A 19572-nucleotide genomic window follows, 5' to 3' on the forward strand; every position below is an offset into this window, starting at 1 on the left:
AGCGCTGTTGCATCGGCTTGAACCAAAGAAGAACCACTCCTTTCATTGCTCGGAGCACCGTTTGGACCACCAGCTTTATCATCGCTGCTCCTGTAAATTGATTGACCTGAACTTGGTGTCCCCCGAACAGCCACCAATGACCCTCTGCATCGAATCAAGTTACCTGCACATCCTGGAAGCAGCTCACCACCGTCGTGCCTCGACCACAGAAGCGAACATGATAACTGCCCCGATCCACACAGCTTGAGTAGAGGCTTTGAAACTTCAGCAGCATTTAATTCAAGCCCAACTTTACAATAGCTTGCAGCTGTATCACGACTTCTGCATCCTCGAACCAAAATCGACCCACAAAAGAAGCTCAGAAGCCTGGTTTGATGCTGTGGAACAGCAAAGACATTTGTGAAGTTATTACTGACTGACATCAGCCTGCTGGCCTAGTCTTGGGCACAAGAGACTGAATAGGTAATTTTCATCCCTTTTGAAAACTCAAGAAATATCCTTTTTGAACATTGCGGTCTTTTAATTGACTTGTTTATTTATTTTTATTTTTTATTGTATTATGTATTTATAGTGAGCCTATAGAGCAAAATGTGTTTCAAGGAACAACAAGACAAAGAGGGGGGCAGGGATGAAGAATAACAAACACCGTCCTTGTGTCATTCGGATCGTGCATGAGCAGTAACAAGCAGTGCATGGGAGAGGGGAGGTGGGGGGGGGGAGTGCCGGTCACAGCGGAATTTGCTAATGCTAAGGAGGGAGAGGAAGTGCAGGTCGTAGTGGAGAGCGTGCACGTGCCTGGGGAGGAGGGGGAAAGAGGGCACCTGGGCTGGGCGAGTGCTAAGGAGAGGCCTGGTCTACAAGTGCCAGGGGAATGCAGAGAGTGCAGGGGAATGAAGGTCCACATGCTAACTGTGAGGACGGTCCTGGATGGGCTCAATAGGGCTGCAGGCCCAGCCAGGCTAGTGCAGGGGGAGGGAGCACATAAGGGCAAGTGCAGGTTAGGGGAGGGGGTTCTGGGGGACCAAGGTGCTGGGGTAGACTAGGGAATCCTGGTGTCCTGTGTGAATCAGAAGAAACCAAGCAGCCAGTCAAACTTGTTTCCCCTGTCTCATTACCCACTGTTCTGTATCTGCTATGTTTGCATATTCTTTGTTCATTCTACAAGGGTGGATGTCTGTAGTGTTTTCTAGTAGTTGTAGATGCAGTGCCTCAGTTATCAAAAGGGCAACCACAGTTTATGTAACACTACCCTATCATTCTGAAGGCATAGGGGCCAATTGACAACATAGCAGCAGCACTTATACACACACTAGAAGTCTAAATCCCGCATGCATAACATGCAAAACATTGAGAAAATAATAGATATTCAGATTACCAAAATATCAACAAACCTTTTTTTTTCCAAATGGTCCTTTGACGGACAACAGCCACACTAGAAAACCTCTTAATGTTGTAATTCCCAAGAACGGGTGATAAGGGAGAAATGTGTTTTTAGCGGTTGTGACCCCATTGTAAAGAATGGAGGGGTGGGAGGGTTTGAGGGTAAATGAATGCATTCCTAAGCAGGTGACACCAGTCTAAAGCCTGTCAGTTGGGAAGTATGCACTGGTTCCGAGAAATGTGAATAATTGCTATTTGTGTTTCCTTTTGTGAATCAGGTGCGTAGTACTCGGACGAAAACTACAAATCTAAAATGGATATAATTATTCAATGAGTCTGAGTAGATCACTGGGTGGGCAACGCGCTCTGCATCACTGACAGCAGCGGAAGTGAGTGGAGCAAACCGTATGCATCTCTGTTTTGAAAAATAAATCGCACATCCTGGTCCAAATAATATGGAAAACAATACACAGTAGGGGGGTTAGGAGAACAACGAAGTCCTCCTTGAACACGTTCTACCCATCAGCATAATACCCACCATCTTATTGTCTTCCCAGTTCCAGCCCTACAGTCCGCAAGCGCATAAACAATCATACTAACTTTTCGAAAAACAATCACCGGCTAATGGAATTGTATGTGCTTAAGATAGAACTTGACAAGACAGACAGGATACACAGAAAAACAAAGGTTTCTAGCTCTAACTGAGAGGTAAAGCACAAAGAAGGATTGTGCTCGTTCTAAATAAGGCTAAAAATTCAAAAGAACAGCTACTGTGCAAATTAATATGCTTCAATCCAGTCGGCCTCAGGCTTTACTAGTCGGTCTTGTTATATTGCACTGCCATCTACTGGTAGTTCTTCGGAGGTTTAAACTAGGAAGCGTTGTCACCCAGCCATTCACTCCCCAAATTAGTTTTTTCCCGAAATGATTACTGTGAAATGTACCCAGCGCCCAAGCAGAGATGATCAATTTACCTTAAGCCTTGAGATGGTTTAACTGCCTTTGGAGAGGTGCCAAGTGAGACTTAGACATGGTTGTAGAGACCGACTGAATGCAAGGCTCATGTTATGTGCGCCTGCAAATTGTGTGTCTTTGTATTTGTGCAGCCGTATGTGCGCTTTGCGGTCTTTACTGATGGACGAGTTTGACAACAGTATTCATTTAATAAATAATAGCAATATATAAGTAACAATTTACAATTAGCACTCTTAACTGTGATTCGCTGGTTGAAAACGTTACTCTGCCACATTATGCGCGAGTGAATGGAACCGTGAAGTCTTTTAGAGAGAGATGAGGATCACAAAGCAGGAGTTGTATTGAGACAGCTTTAAACTGATAACATTGGGGTGAGGCCCCTTTAGTTTCACTTCTACTGCCCACAACGAGCGTCCAAGCTTAGTCTTAAAAGCACACGAGTTAGTAAAAAAAACTAAGAAATCAATTTCTCTGCTTTGCATACTCAAGTATTTCTGGGAATCCGAAACATATTTAAGAGAAGCACATAGATCAGGGGAGGACAGGCAACATTTGGAGGACAAGTGTAATTTCCTTCCATGCCCAAAGTGCGTGGCCAAAGCCTGCAAAGCAGCAGCCCCAACTTCCAGAACAGGTAAACTCAATACCAGGCTCTCCCTTGCCCACACTGCCTGAATTAGCTACAGTAGACCTTATGGACATCAATTTCCTTTTGTGCAGCATATCTTTCCGATATGTTTAATGTTTCCTAGAGAGTCGGATCCTCAGAAACTCTGTCACACACCAAACCTAAGAACATTTCATAAAGATAATATAATTGGTGGAATAGGAAAGTTGGAATTTCAGCTCAGGTTTCATGTTACAGCTTGCCATTTGGCAGCAGGTTACATCTCCTCGCATCTCATCTAATCCCATGTTTAGTTTTGGACCAATGAAAAGAGGGGACACAGCTAGACAATTCCTTGGTAGAGATGAGCGATAGCTGAACCAGGGGTTCTGGCTTCGCTCTCACAGCCAAACATGAGGTGGCATGGCAAAATACCCATACCCGGTTTTCGGCCTCCCCAGGCCCAAACACAAAACCCTTACCTGGCACCCTGTCATCCCAACCCCCACAACATAAGACCCTCCCTTGGCATTCTGCCTCCCAACCAGTACGCATTTTATGATTGGTTAAAGTAAAATGATGTATAGATTAACACTACACACTATAATCCCATACGAGTGAGACTTGCACTACAGATATTTAAGAAAAATAAGATGCACTGATGAAAAGCGATAACAAGTCATTTTTTCCGGATCGCGTAATGTACGAAGTGAGGAAGGTGGGATTTGAGCACTTTCTTCTTGGTTCCACACTTTACAACTTACAGAGCAGGGGAGACTTCAACTTCACCTAGTCCATCTTCAATATTAGGAACTACAAATTACTTTTTGCAAAGTTGTTATTCAAGCGTAAACTGGTACACTCTTCAATAAATCTAGTTTCAAAGCGCCAATGTATCTACAAGAGGCAACGACTTTAATCATATGTATCCTGAGGCAAATACATCTCAGAGCACAACACTGTGCACAATTTACTCGTAAAACACAATTTACTTGTTGTACAAGCACCTAACAAATGCACAATAAATACATGAATAAGATAATAATTATAATGAAAACTCACTATAATTCTAATCTTAGACTACACAGTTGTGTGTACATTCAAAACACCAAGACACATAATAAATCAACCTGAACAAATATAAGAGAAGCCTTCATTGAAACATACGTTTATGAAGCAGGTCTGCATCACTTTTTCAGAAAAAAGAAAGGGGTTGAGACAGTCACACAATCTAGGTCAGTGGCATGTAGGTCTGGCACAGATCTCAGCAACAGTCTATCAATCTGCTGACCTACCTTTCCAGATATGTACCTGTGTCTCTTTTACCCCGTGTTCCATACCCATCACCCTCTAGTGTCTTTCCCTTTCAGCAACTCTCAAAGCCACCTTGTTCCTTATAATTAACTTTCATACCTGTTTACCATTTCCTTCATCCGCTAACCCTTAAATCGATCCTCTTCCCTTACATTACATGCACACTCTCCCCTTACCCATATTGCTCAGTCATGTACTTGCCAATCACTTCCTTTTAACTGGCCATCACACTAAGCCCATGGCTTGCCCCTCACCACCTTCCAACGTCTTGGCTCACATGTAGACAGTAGACCACATTGGTTTACAAGTCAGTTGGTAATTGTGGCTACAGGGACTGCCCTTGGCAAACACAGAGCAAAAGACACTGAGTGATTTTGCGTTCATTGTGCTCCCAAGTTGCACTTTCTGGTAATGTTGGATGTACATTTCAATTCATGGAAGCAGAGGGAGCAGCAAGTGGATTCCGCCTGGGATCTGGTGATTGAGAAGAAGCATGAGCGACCTAATATATTTTATGTGTGTTTTCAAGTAAGATTGAATGTGTGTGTCTTTGTGTGTTTCAGTTTCTGTAATTGGGGTGATGTGTTTGAGTGTTTTTGAAAATGTGAAAAGTATAGGTGAAATGATGTATCTGTGGTCTGGGATGAATCTGAGGGCATCCTCACTTCTTTCCCCAATATATCCATCCCGCCAGGAGGCCGTCACTTTCGCATCCTGATCCTTGAGGTGGATATCTGAGGGAGGATCACCTAGGAGGACGAAACCTGGGGAGTGGGGTTAAGGCACTCTTGAGACAAGGTATCCTCAATTTCCCTTTCATATGGAATCAAATGTCTCCCAGGCTTTTATGGGATATTAGCAATCCCTTCCCAATTTTGACAGAAAGCCATCTCCTAATAGATACCACTATGGTACTGAGATGAGGAAGAGACAACATAGAAACATACATCCATTCTTTATTAACTCAGACATACACAAACACCACTCTGGTAATGGGACGAGGAAGAGAGATGACGAGTACTAAGACCATTGTGCAATTGAAGAATATTTCCTGCTTAACTAAGACCAAATGGTGGTATAAATTGCATGCTCAGGTGACGCTATAGAGAACACCTGTGGAACACTTGCAGAAGTAGAAGCTGGAGGTGAAGGCAAGGAGATGCATGTCCGAAGCGCAGAAGAGTTCAGAGTCGTTACAGTGGAAGCAGATTGTGGTGGACATTTTCGGAAGGTCTTTGGTGGCAGGGTTGGCCTGACAACCTTGTGGAGTCAAGAGGACTCCCTCGCCGGCAATCCGAGGCAGCAAAGACCCTGGAAGACATTTGTGCCGAGCCGGGAGCAGTGATAGCCACAGAGAGCTGACTGAAGCAGAGGACAACACATGGAGACAGCTTACCTGCTGAGTCGAAGCAGGCTGAATAATTCCGGTACACTGTGGTGCTGCCACGCATTGAATGCAGGTTCACTCATAAGTGAGTGAGTGAAGGACAGTGCAGGCAATGGGAATGTGGGTCCAACTTAAAATACAGATGATTGATAACTATGATTATTTTGTATTTTGTTTAATATTTATATCACACACCAAACCCTGAAGTAACTGGGCAAATAACTTGAAGGATAACACCAATGAATATAACAGTCTTTGAATACTGAGCTATAATGAAATTGACAAGGCCAAGGAAGGGCCAGAAAAGGATTGAACTTTAAAAGTGTGAATAAGCCTTTGAACAAGGGTGCACATTCCCAGCAGGAGAGTGAACTGGGAATTTGCAATGGCTTTATTTAATGTGCCTGTTTTGAAGCTTGTGAATACTGAAACAAAAGAAAATAACAATGATTGAATGCCACTTGGATTGAAAGCAGTGAAAAGCATTCCCTGATACAAAGGAACTATACATTAGGCAAACTAAAGAATATAAGTAACTGTGATATGAAGAATCTGAGGAAAACAAGCATTGGCAAGAGACATACAAAAAGAGGAACTGTATACAGTGAAAGCTGGAGCAGTGGCAAAGCTATGAGAAGATTTGATAATAAACAAGTAAATTGTGGCAAAAGAAGTACTGGAAAGGCTGCAAGTGTATAAGTCCAATACCACTGCTGAGCTGAAGCAGTGGTCGTGTAACTGTGGAAGAGAAGACAATAAGGTGTGTCGCTTGCCTGACCTGTAATGGGTGGACAGTGTGGTCTGACAGCTGTGTCTAGACTGAGTGCACCCAACTAAAGAAAACACACTTAACTCATCTATAAGTTTGTGAATGAAGGTCAAGAAAAAGCTTGAATATTATGAACTTAAAGAACTGAACTTTATGATATTGATGAAAGACACAGAAGCCTGAAAACTGGGAAGTATCCAGAGGAAGTGTGTTTTTTTGGAAACAATGAGAGACTTGAAAGCTTGGGGAAGGGAAGCCCTTTTTCATTAAAAGTCAACTGTTTTGAATTCTGGGGAAGGGAGAACCCCTTTTCGGACCAAGAGCTGGAAGAGTCTCCAAACGTTTGTTTGAATATTTTGGATTTGACACTGGCATCCCTACACGTTTTGAACAAGTAAACGTGAAGGCAAATATGGGTTTTGGACACAGACAGACATTTACTTTGGACTTCCTGACACAGACTACAATTAGCTTCAGTTAGGTAGGCAAATCCCACCTTAGCATAGGGCAAGTTAGGCCTTTTCCCAACCTTATTGTGATTTTAATAAATGTGTGTAGCCTAAACTTTTTTCAGTTGTCTATGTCTACTTCCTGACTCCTTCACAGTTCCTGTGACTTTGTATCTATATATCTGAATCTGTTATTGATTTGCATGTGTGTCTTTTGTTGGTCACATGAGATGACATTGTTTTGGACATAACAATGCAAACCGATCATAGACTTAGGGGTTCATTTAGAGTTGAGTGGTAATGGTAAAAGGGGAAATATTTGGCAAATACCATCGATTTTACCTCCCCCCAATTTGGGGTTTGATGAATTACAATTGGCAATATTCCAAGGCAACATTATCTGTGGTAACTTAATTGAACTATCTGCAGAAAATCTATCTATGTTTACCTCCACCTAGTACGTGGAGGTGAAAAACCCAAATTGGCCAGACATTTTTGAAAACCTTTTTACTGTACAGTAGGAAAGTGCAGTTGCTTCCCTTCAATAGAATGAAAACACGTTTTTTAAAAAGGTCCATGTTAAGGGATTAGAAATGTGGGCATCTCTGATTGCGTCAACCCCCTTGCCACCTAGCTAATGTAATGCATAAAAGGGTGATAAGTGACCCTTTTGTGCATAAAAAAGTACAAAGTAACAATGCACCGAGAGATACAATAGTGTTTCAAAATAAAGATGTGTCAAGCAATAGTTATATAATTCATAGGTGACTGCATTTCGTTTACTTCTCTTGTTCACAAGTATCAAGGAAAATAATGTGGTTCACAAGTATCAAGGAAAATCTTTAACCTTAAAAACTCAATTGCAATCCTAAACCTGTGTTTCTGCCCAATGAATGTGTGTCCATATACTGTCCACACAAGTCCTGCAATGCACAAATTCAACAGTAAGAGGTACACAGTGAGGTAGTGCCCTTAGTATTAGAAAACCCCAATTTGAGAGAAATAAAACATAATGGGCCTCATTACACGGTAGGCGGTAAGGGTTTACCGGTACCAGTAAATCCTAACCGCCTTACTATAAGGCCCCTTTGCGGGTTGGGGAATTTAACGCCTGCTTTTTGCAGGAGTTAAAAACCAACCCGCAAAGGGACCAGTGGAGCTAATTACGGTACCGCAATTTGCGGTACCGTAATTAGCGCCTTCCCCATTCCCGTAGAGCCCTATGGGGCAAAAATGGGTTTGGGGAAGGGCAATGGTGGAAGGGGGAATTACCTCCCCACCAACCTTGGAATGGGGCGGTAATTCCCCTTTCCACCGAGGCAGTGCCGGTATTTTACCGGCATGAACCATGGCGCTAATAGCACCATGGTTCTCCGCCTTCCGTGTAATGAAGCCCAATGACCTGTATGCAGCAGCACTTGCATTATCGCATATACACAATTAAAAAAAACCTTCAATGGGTAAGCTTGAAAACACGGACACACCTCTCTTGCCCAAAATTCCTGAAACTACAATCAGAGGATCCTTTCTGTCGAACAGTACCACCGACCCTGCTTTCAGTCAAGTTGGTTCTATGATCTCGACAGTGGGCCTCATTATAACCACAGTGGTTGCTGTGCTGGTAAAAATGGCATGGATGCCGCCAGAGTCATTTTTTTTCCAGCGCCCGCCAATGGGGACTTACCGGGCCATTTCAGCCCCGGTGGTCCCGGTAAAATGACTTCCCATTCCCATTCGAGTTCCATTGGACTCAATGAGACTGGGGAGGAAGGTAGCAACAGCACCATTATGAATGGTGCCTCTGCTACCGTGAAGGTCTGCGAGCGGGTGGCGTTCTGGTCTGCCAAGTCATACCTGGCGGGCTGAAAGGCACCCACTCGCAGAACTCGGAAAATGCCGGTCCGGTAACAACTGTAGCTTACCGGACTGGCACACTCATAATGAGGCCCAGTGTCTTGTTGATGACATTCAGCATGCATCTTGTTTAGAAATTCTGTAGCAGCTTGAAGAAAAAAAAATCCCCAAACCATAAGGGATAGCAGATCTTTCAGAAGTCCAAACAGAATTTCCTATTTTCACTGGCTACTGAACTCAAGTCAATTACTGTCTCTTTGCAACTTTTTGTGTTTTTCTGTCTGTCTTTCACCAGAGTCCAAAACAGCATAATGATAGTGCCCCCTTCGCTTAACAATTCCCTTTTGAAGATTGGGTAGGCAGTCTGAAGGCCCTCCTAATCTTATAGCTGTCAAATGTTCTTGTGAGACAAATTGAGTTTCATAACCAACTGCAGTTTTTCAGTAAGCAATCCTTCAAACAGGCTGGTGGGCGCTCTCCAGAACCTAATGTTGCCTGCTCTGCTAGAATCCTCATACCACTCCAGATTTCATTCCAACTTAATCATGGTGCATCCATTTTTCACAAAATAGTTTCAGACATAGGAAGTCTGTCCAACATTTTTAGAGCTACTCTTCCATTATCTGAATCTTCTTGCCCATATACTGAACCTTCTCACTGTTTATAAATTAAGGTCTAGTTTCCACAGGGATACTGCCTGCTCTACCTTGTCTATGTTCATGTGTAATGCTTCAATAGAAGTTAGAATACCTCCATGCCTCAACCCACCCCATCAACATCACTGCATGGTCTTTCACCTTGTCCATGTTTGGCAATACATGTGGCAATACATGTGTTTAAAGCTTACAAACATTTCTCCTACCTTGTTTTGCTGATTTGTTGGGAATTCAGATGGATCAGAGAATGCTGCATTTCAGTATTAATTAACCTGTGTCCTGCCACTGGCAATCTGCTGTGTCCAGTGATCTCACAAGTGATATGAAAATTCTGTCAAAGCTGATGTCGTCTCCCTTCCTCAATCCTCCACCTTCATGACAGCTTGGAGCACAGTGGCACCCTCTCAACAGGTGTGGTGGTCCCGCTATGTGAGTACTCTTTTCAAATATCCTCCATTTGTCCTCCCTGGTGGCCATGGGGTGGATACACAACCTGCTCCATCTTTTAGCACCATCTCTCAATCCTCACTGTCATCATCGGGCCAGCCAATAGACTATTGTCACCTGACATCAATTTTATTTTATTTTTTTTTAATTGTTTAAATTGTGGACCTAGCTCGGTTCAGCAGAGCACAGTACAGGATGTGGGTGGCAAGACATTGGGTTGGCATCTTTTAAGAATAGCACAGTGTGATAAGTTTCGAACTGTGTGTCAGTCTGAGCATCCACTGGAATTAGTTCAAAGCAAGGTGTTGTTGAAAATGCCAGGTTTTGAGAGATTCGAGAAATCAGAGAAATGTGAGGGAATTTATAGGCAATCGCTGGAGTCAATTTCCAGAGGGTGGGGCATGTAAAGCAGTGGATTGTTTGCAGGTCCTCTCTTTGTGGACAAGTTTTAATTTGAGCCTGTTTGTCGATTTTCTGTGTGAGATGAATGTGCCAACTGATGTGTGGAGTTTAGCCTCCATGTACAGTCACATGACCAGCGGCTTCCTCAATGCTATCTGCCTGGAGTTGGCCTGGAGTTCTTAAGTAGCTGCATAGAAGGCAAAACAACTGGTGGTGAGTGGAGCAGCTCAGCGGCAATGCCTGGCTAGCCAGGAGTCCTTAAGGAGCTGCCAGGAAGGTGCAAAAACTGTGGTGGGTGTAACAGCTGAGTGGCAGGGCCTAGTTATGAGACCAGCAGCCTCCTCAATGTCACCTTCTTGGAGCTGGCCTCTAATTCTCAAGTAGTTGCCTAGAAGGCACTAAAGGTGGTGGTGGGTGGTCTCGGGAGGATAGCTCAGGGGCAATGTGCTTGCCTTGGAAGCAAGAAGACACGGAGCACCACAGGTTTCGATCCCCGGGTCCACGCTTAGAAACCTCTGGGTATTAAGCGTGTTAAAAATAACATATCATATCATATCAGCAGCCTCCTACATGCTGTCTGCCTCCAGCTGGCCTGCTATCATTAAGTAGTTGCCTGAAAGGTGTGGAAACTGGTGGGGAGTGGAGCAACAGAGTGGCAGGGTCTGGTCACGTGCCCAGCAACCTCCACAATGCTATGTGACTGGAGCTGGCCTGAATCTCTTAAGTAGTTGCATGTAAGGGGCACAAACTGGTGGCGGGTTAATCAGCCTAATGGCAGGGCCTGGTCATGTAACTAGCATCCGCCTCATCTCTGTTTGCTTGGAGCTGGCCTGGATTTCTTAAGTATCTGCCTGCAAAGTGTGACAACTGGTGGTGGAAATAGCAGATGAGAGGCAGGGCCTGATCACTTGACCAGGCAGACATTTCAATGATGTCTCTTGAATGCATTTCCCTCTGTCCACAAACAGTCACTAAACTTCCAGGGTTCTGTTGAGTGAGTGCAGAGTGGTAATAGCGAGCAATCATTGCGGTGAACACTTAGCTCTTCTCCCGTGAATGCGTTTTTAAATATTCTCTCAACACTCATACATCTTTTACAAATGGAAAAGGCATGAACAAGGCAACCTTACCAGAAAAGTGTAGATTTTGAAACTGCACTTGTTTAAGCCAATTTTCTTTGAATGCATATGATTGCTTCAGTTATCTTCGTCCCTACTTTTGTTAGGGTATCTTCACTGTGATGGAGGAGTTGGGGAACTCAGAGTGTGCTGCATGTGCACACCAAGATATTGTGAATGTTAAGGGCACATGTTAATAATGTTCCCCACTTGCAGAGGCTGGAATGATGAATAATAGTTGTGTGCCTGTGTTAAAAGACATGTCATCTTTCCGTCATTCCTTCATAGAATGTGTCGAGAGACACTGACTTTTATTACCAGAGACATGTGTCAATTTAAATATGATATAGTTTTCAGGTGGAATGGTGTGGAACTGTATTGCGACCCAGGAAACACTCAATTTGAAATGCTCACAACTGGGTGCAGTTTTATGATTCTGTAAAATAATGTTCAAAATATTTTTGATTTTATCATTACCTTTTGAGCCATTCTGGCATATGTACCTTTCACCATTTACCTACTAAGCTGCTTCTAATGTGTTTATGATGACTACAAGGCTGAGTCCTAGTGCACGCCTATGTTGAGGTGTGAGAGGTTCAAAGTTCTAGGCAAAGGGACATGAGTTGATCTTTGTATGTCGGAGGCAACCCAAATGTGATATGTTCAATGCTTTGTGAAACATCAGTCATTTATACTCGAGCAGGGAATGGCAAAGAAGGGAGTTCTGCAGGGCTCAACCGTGTGCATGTAGAGCACTACTGCCAAAAAGTAATTGTCTGAAATGAAAGAAGTCCAGTAGTATGTGAGTAGCTTACATAAGTAGCTTACCTAAGGCATCTAGTTGGCCGATAATGGGGGAATACTTTGGTCATGTACTTGTGCACAGGATCATGGAATTGGTGCTCTGTGCTAAACATAATGATCCTGATTCACAAACAGTTGCATAGTTGCGCTGAACCAAATAAGGAGATGCCCATGACAGTTCCAGATAAGCACCTGGCATGTTAACCTTGATTCACAATTCCTATAGGAGGAGCAAATCTACATGTGCCTGGAGCATCTGTGAGATGCCCATGATCAAACATTACTGATTAATGTTTGCACGTGAGTATCTCAAATACGTTTCAGTTATATCTACAAGGTGCATATCTGAGATGCTCACATGAACTTCCGATTTTGTCCAATTAAATCAGGCTTCAAACCTAAGTAATACCATTCACTATCAGCCTGTGCAAGGGAGATAAGTGTTTGGGAGATATGATCAAAATATGTAGGGAAACCAGTGCTCTAAAATAAAATACTACAAGTAAATTAGGAAAGCTGAAAGGACAATAATAATGTTCTGTTCTGTCTTTAAGATAAGACATATACCCCAAAGAGGGCATATGTGAAGAAGACTGGTTTAACAACTGCATCTAATAAGTGTAGAAAGGACAGGCCAGGGTAAAAGTTGTGGGGTAAATACAACCCCAAGAAGGATGAGCTGCCCTGGACATGTTAGGCCCACAATGTGCAGAAATATGTAAAGCAAGGTGTGACTGTCAAAAAAAAAGGGCAGCATTTCATGCTCAACTGCCACACATCAAAAAGCTGTTTACAGAAAAACAAAGAATGCAAACACAAAATGGGCTGTGTATTTGAATGACAAAGCCCCAAAACCAAAGGCCTACCTTTAACTACATTATGAATAAATGAAAGGCACTTTTCACAAAAAGAAACTTTCCATGGAAAAATAGAAATTGACACATTCTGCAGACTGGTAGGAAAGGAACACATGGGAAATGAAATTCAAATTGCTAGAAGTAAATTTAAAGACACAGATTAAAGAAACTGGTGGCTCATCAAAACTGTTTTAAATAACTGCAAGAAGAAATATGGAAACCATATATTTTGTATTTCAAGACATTGGTGGAAGTTCCATGTAGAAAAGTCAGAATGTAAAAGCATCATTTATTTGCTGTTCATAGGAACTGAATAAAGAGCTGTGATGAACTCAGTGATTTTTCCAAAGAAAAACAAAATGTCAAGCATCTAATAATATCTTTGGAGGTCACTGAACCAAAAAAGGGGAGGAGCTTGTGACAGACTAATGTTTATGAGATGAACAGATGACCACTGTAAAAACATAAGACCCAGTCTATTCAAGGAAACTTTTCAAAATACATGTAATTACAATTTGATTCATAGTGAGGTCCAGGCTCTGACTGACAAGAGTTTTCATCCTCTGTTCAGATAAGATAAGCAGACCCATGGCCCAGCTATTAACTTTGGAAGGAGCTAATGACGTAATAGCAAGCCTTGTCAACAAAGAAGCAGATGGCCTAAATTACAGGTTAATTTATTGAGGAGAAGAAATGTGAGGTTGATTAAAGTTAAAATCATACAGGCCATAGAGATTGCCATAGGTGTATATAGAGGATCATATTTTGTTTATTATCTCAGGAACCATAATGTGCAAAAACAAAATGACTGAAATATGTTTAAACAGCCTATTAGAAGACATGTCTGATGAGATCACTTTGATAAAACTTCAACCTTGAGAACTACATTTATAAGGTGAAATGTGATCATAGTGTTCCAGAACATGTCACAAAGTGGAGATTTGGGGAGATGATAGCTTGTTGAAGTAGATATCTGTAAAGGAAATCTCATGTTGATAACGGTTATATTTTTTAAATAAATAACAAAAATCTGACATTCAAACCTGCAACATCGTGCTAACGCCAGACACATTTAATTAAGTCTGGCATGGTTAGAACTATATATATATATATATGTGTTTGTTCTTCTGCCTATATATATTTATCGAAGACAAAGGAAAAAGCTGATTGCAGCTTTGTGGCGGCACTCCCCTCCACATAAGAAAATATCAACCAGATGAAAAAAGGATCTCTGTCATAAGTCCTTTTTTTTTCTCAAAACGGTGGACAAGTAACTAGAGAGAAAACAAACAATAAAGCGTTTCACCCTTACGGGCTTCATCGGATTGTAAACATAAAGAGCAGGTCCTTTCTTCCGTTCTTTGTGTTTGTTTGTGTAACCAAGTTCGTTTGTCATTTCCATGGGCGCCATGTTGGACGTGTTTTCATGTTTGATGTTATTCTTTTGTACATCCATAACGGGACCATTTAGAGTTAACTTTGAAATGTCCTAAAAGCATCTATTGCCATTGTCTTTTAAGCTGAATGGAACCTCATGCTCAGCTGTCGTTGCTGAAATGTATTGCTTTATTTTGATGACATTTATGCTTATAACCATAGGTCACATTCTTCAATATATGTTTGTATATAATTTAACAGACAGATAAAGATGGTATATTTGTAATGGCGCCTATAATGCAATACAAATGAAATTGAAGAATGTTACTGTGTAATTGGACATAACGTGTCATGTACTTTCGAAAAATGTATTGCGCAAAAAGTGCAGTCGCACAAGTTAATGTTACTGAAATGCATGATGCTTGTAAACAATATCGCTAACGTTATTTAAGTTAATGCTTACAATTAAAAACAAGAATGCTTGCAAATTAATATATACTAAAATCAATGCCAAGCAATTTGAAATAAAATAAAATGGCCCCATTATTATAGGTTGTAATGAACCGTATATTTTCAGATTTAGTTTCCATTGTTCTCAATTTGCTTTTATCTTTGTTTTTTTTCTTAGGATCTCTTCTCAAGTTTGTTTAATACATTGATTATATGCATTGTTAATTGTTGATTTTTTGTAGCCTATTGCCGCAAAATTAGCCACTGTTGTAATTGCATTTTTTTCAAAAGTTGTAATCTCACTGCAATTTCTTTTCATTCTCAAAAATTCACCATACGGTATGCTATTTTTTAGACATCTTGGATGTGCACTCTCTGCATGAAGCAATGAATTGGTGCAGGTTGGTTTACAATATGTTTCCGTTGTAATTACTTCATTAACCACTTTGATCTTAATGTCCTAAAATACCACTTCTGTTGGATCATGTTGCTGGGTGAATTTGAGATTGATGTTTTGTGGATTTAAGACATTGAAGAAGCATATCCATTTTTTAGGTCATCTATAACTAAGTCTTCAACAAAATCAATATGTGCCATGTTGTTAATCGGCGGGATGAATTTTGATTTTTTTCTTAATTGGCTAGGAGCTGACATGCATGTAGATAAATTGTCTGGTATAATAGAATTCCATTCTGGATTGAGTAAGTTAGGTTCTGCCACAACTTCATTGTCCTCCTGTAGTGATGTCAATGTGCATAATGTTGGTATATCTCTGATAGTTAGTTTGGGTGGTATATTACATTTTACATTGTTTGGTGTTACAGATGTATTTGTATTGGCAAAAAATGTTGCCAGTCTGATTTTTCTGACAACCAAATTTAAGTACACCCTAAATTGGGCATAGTCAAAATTCGATGTTAAACAGAAGGATAAACCCTTTGACAATACTTTGATTTCCGTGTCAGTTAGTATTTTCTTTGATATGTTGACAACTTGCAAGTTTTGAGTCGTCATTACTGTTTCTGTTTTTTGGTTTTGCCAGAGCGTGTCTGCCGGGCTCCTGATTGTCCTCTTTTTTTGGAATTTCCTTTGTCCTCAGCTTCCCTGTCTGTTCTTCCTCTTGTTGATGATTGGGACGTTTGTCTGTACCTTGGCTGGTTTCTGCCTTGTATGTTTTTCCCTACTTGATGTAAAAGTTTCATCTCTTCTAAAAAAATTCAATTTAGGAAGAAGTTCATTGGTGTTGCTCGAGGTTGAAGTGTCTGTTGATGAGCCGGCACTTGTTTCAGTCTGCATCTTAGACAACGGGAATTGGATTTTGTTTTTGATTTTGTATTCCCTTTCTCACTGAGTCATATTTTTTAGAGAAGGTGTATAGATATAGTTTATGATGCCTAGTGGTACATTGAAAAAAATGACATGGTGTAGATTTTAGCTGCAACTGTAAAAGTGTTCAGAAGGATAATTCAAGGGGGCGGGGAGTCATACACTCCCATCAATTGAGACTACTCACTAACAGAGACCAATCATTGCAATGGGGTTGGACAATAGTGGTCCAATCCAAATCAAGAGACAATAAGGTGGCACCGTATAATTTAGATATTTTGTGTGTGCAGTTTAGATTTTATAAAGGGATGCAAAATGGGATAAGGGGGGCTTTCTGAAATCATCTGAGTGGGGATTGCTGGATTAGACCAGGAGGAAGAATAAAATCCGATGGGAAGCTGGTGAAGCAAACAAAGGGATGGATTCTGGATGTCTCCATGACTTTACATGGAGAGGCCATCTAATCAAGTCTCTAAGTTTCCTTTGAGTATCCAGACACCTTGTTTACTTTTCCTCAGCAAAAAACCCAGAGTTGTTAAATATAACGAAATGTGTACAACAGAACCACGTCTTGTGATTTAATACCTTCCAATTATTGATTGGGAAGCCAGACCAAGTAGATCCTTAGCATGTTTACTAAATACTAATTTAATGAACTCTCATATAGTCAAAGCACACAGCGTGAGAATTGCAGAGTTCAAAATCTCTGATCCCTCTCCTAGCACTGTTTAAAGGTATAGTCATTTAAAATAAGTGGGTATCAATTACATTATTGTGGCGAACTCCAAAATTCACTAAAGTGGAGGGTGTATAAAAAAAAATGAAAATTCCCTCTTGCTCTCCATTCCCCAGACCCTGCCTGGGCAGAGTGGCTTCCATAATAAACTTAATATCCGGTTTACGCTGTGGCAGAAAAGTGTCTTGCAAAATTAAATAGAGTGAAGCGTGGGTATGTAGAAATGGCAACTGAAACAGCCCTCACATGTTTTTTTTTTCCCTTTGCTTTACTGGACGTGATGGAAAATAGAAATGACATCTTTCAATCAGGATTTGTAAGTGGCTCAGGGACAACTCCTCTGGCTCTCCTCTTGGCTATTCTGAAAGCCAAAGCCATGAAAACAAGGACCAAGATCCACCTGGCCTTCATTGATTTCTCAAAGACATTTGACAGCATAAGCAGGCAACGTCTTTGGGAAAATTTAACATATTGGAACTGCCCTGCAGACCTTGTGGAACAACTAACAAGCCTATACATGAAGACCTCTATAAGAGTATACCTTAATGCATCTGGGCTACTGAGCACAGTTATACCAAAGGGTAGGGGTGTCAAACAAGGATGCCCCTAGCTCCTGCACTTTTCAATCCACACATTGCAGATCTAGGGAAGTTTATGTCATAAGTCAGATGTTTCCCACCAAAGATAGATGAAGTGAAAATCAATCACATACTTTACACAGATGCACATACACTATATAGATGATCTAGTTATCCTTGAATATACTATAGCAGGTCTGCAAAGGCAGTTGAACAGATTGGCTGAATATGCCAAGGAAAATAACATGCAAATCAATACAGAGAAAACCAAAATTTTGACCATAAAAAAGGGCATAAAATTAAGGAAAAACGTATTTAAGTGGAGATTGGGGAGCACAGAAGTTACTTCAGTTGACTCCTTTAAATACCTGGGAATTCAAATCGCAAATAGTACAGTATAGAAAAACACTGTCAACTCCTTAAGAGGGAAAGCTAAGGCCCTTGCCAATCAAGCGCTGACTATAAAACTTAAGTTCTGCCGTTATTCAATTCTACCTATTATTGAATTCTACAAAGTCAAGATGGTCCCCACCTTGAGCTATGGAGCTGGTGGTCTACTGGTGTTGCCCCAAAAGACCTGGGCCTGGATGGAAGGCCTATTTTGGAAAAATATTCTGAGCCTGCCAAAATCAGTTCCGATCCAGGTCATCAGAAAGGAACTGGGCTTAATATCACTAAAAGCTTCAGCCGATTGGAAATCACTGACCCTCTGGGGGAAATGCATGAGTGGAAATACATCCAATGTTAGACCACATAAAAACAAAACTGGAAGGGGTGCCCAATAACGTTCTGGAAAATTGGGCTGCTGACTACAGGTCTCTGCTAATGGAGATGGGCTTGACGGTTGCTGAATTACTATCGAACCCAAATAAAGTCAAGAAATAATTATTTACACATGACTGGATAACCACCATTAAGGATGCCACCCACCATTGAGGAAGGCGGAACATACAAACTATACTATTGCCTGTCAAGGAAATCCCCCAGAATACCTAAACTAAATTCCAGATCCTGGCATTAGATGACAATTTTTGAGGATAAGAGTGAATTTGTGCAAAATAAAGGAGGTGACATTACTTAGAACTGGACAGGGACTAGACAACAGTACCTGTAGATTCTGTAAAATCAAAGGTTCAGTGAAAATCTTACCACATCTATATGTGAACTGCACTGGTTTAACCCAGGAGAGGACACTTTATTTTGGACGTTTCTTGGAGCGATACAAAGTAATGTCAACAGAAAACTGGTTGAGAGGGGAGAAAACCTTGCTGATTATTGCAGTGGTTAAATATTTTAGGACATGTTTGAACCCTCGTTTATGAGAAGGGTTAATATAAATGAAGCTGATTGGTCAACTCGAGGGTTAGCAAACGGGAAACATGTTTCTTGATGTTATGCTAAAAGTTTACGTGTTTCAGTAAATGCATTTTAATAAAAAAAAAATAAAAAAATAGAGTGAAGCCCTGATTTAAAAGCACACTCTGTAGATTGGGGAAGTGACTCCTGATATGGATTTGGGCTGTGGGCTTGGAATGCAGCCCAGGTTTGGGTGCCATGAAAAGGGCTCGGAGAAATGTGATCATCAAGCTCTATATCATTCTGGGACGTTTCGAGACAAATGAGAACAACACAAATCCAGGAGTGCGTTTGCAGCCAACAGCTGAAGACTAAGGTCTTAAATCATGTCAGACAATTTGCCATGTTGTTGAGCGAGAGTGAGACACATTTAGAAGGAGAAACCTAGTTTCTTGAACAACTAGGGCAACACAATGGAGGATATGCCAATGTACTTCACTAGTAGCTCTGGGAGACTCAATCTTAATATTGAAAATCTGTCAGATTGTGAGGAAAAGGCACCTTCTAGAAAATCTTTAACAATTCTGCCTCTGAATTTGCAGAGTACGCTATGCTGCTTTGACAGTGAGTTTTGCTTGCATTCAATGTGACAGGCTTGATGGCTAGATTGTGGGTCCTGCATGCAGAGCATCGAAAGAAGCTGTTGTGCTTCTCCAGTGACACTCGAGAGCTCTGTCTCTGCAGTTCATTGCCAATAGGCGATTGGCACACCAATTATTAGCCACAGCTT

Source organism: Ambystoma mexicanum, chromosome 5p, assembly GCF_040938575.1.
Source record: "Ambystoma mexicanum isolate Mex_15411 chromosome 5p, UKY_AmexF1_1, whole genome shotgun sequence".
Lineage (NCBI taxonomy): Eukaryota > Metazoa > Chordata > Amphibia > Caudata > Ambystomatidae > Ambystoma > Ambystoma mexicanum.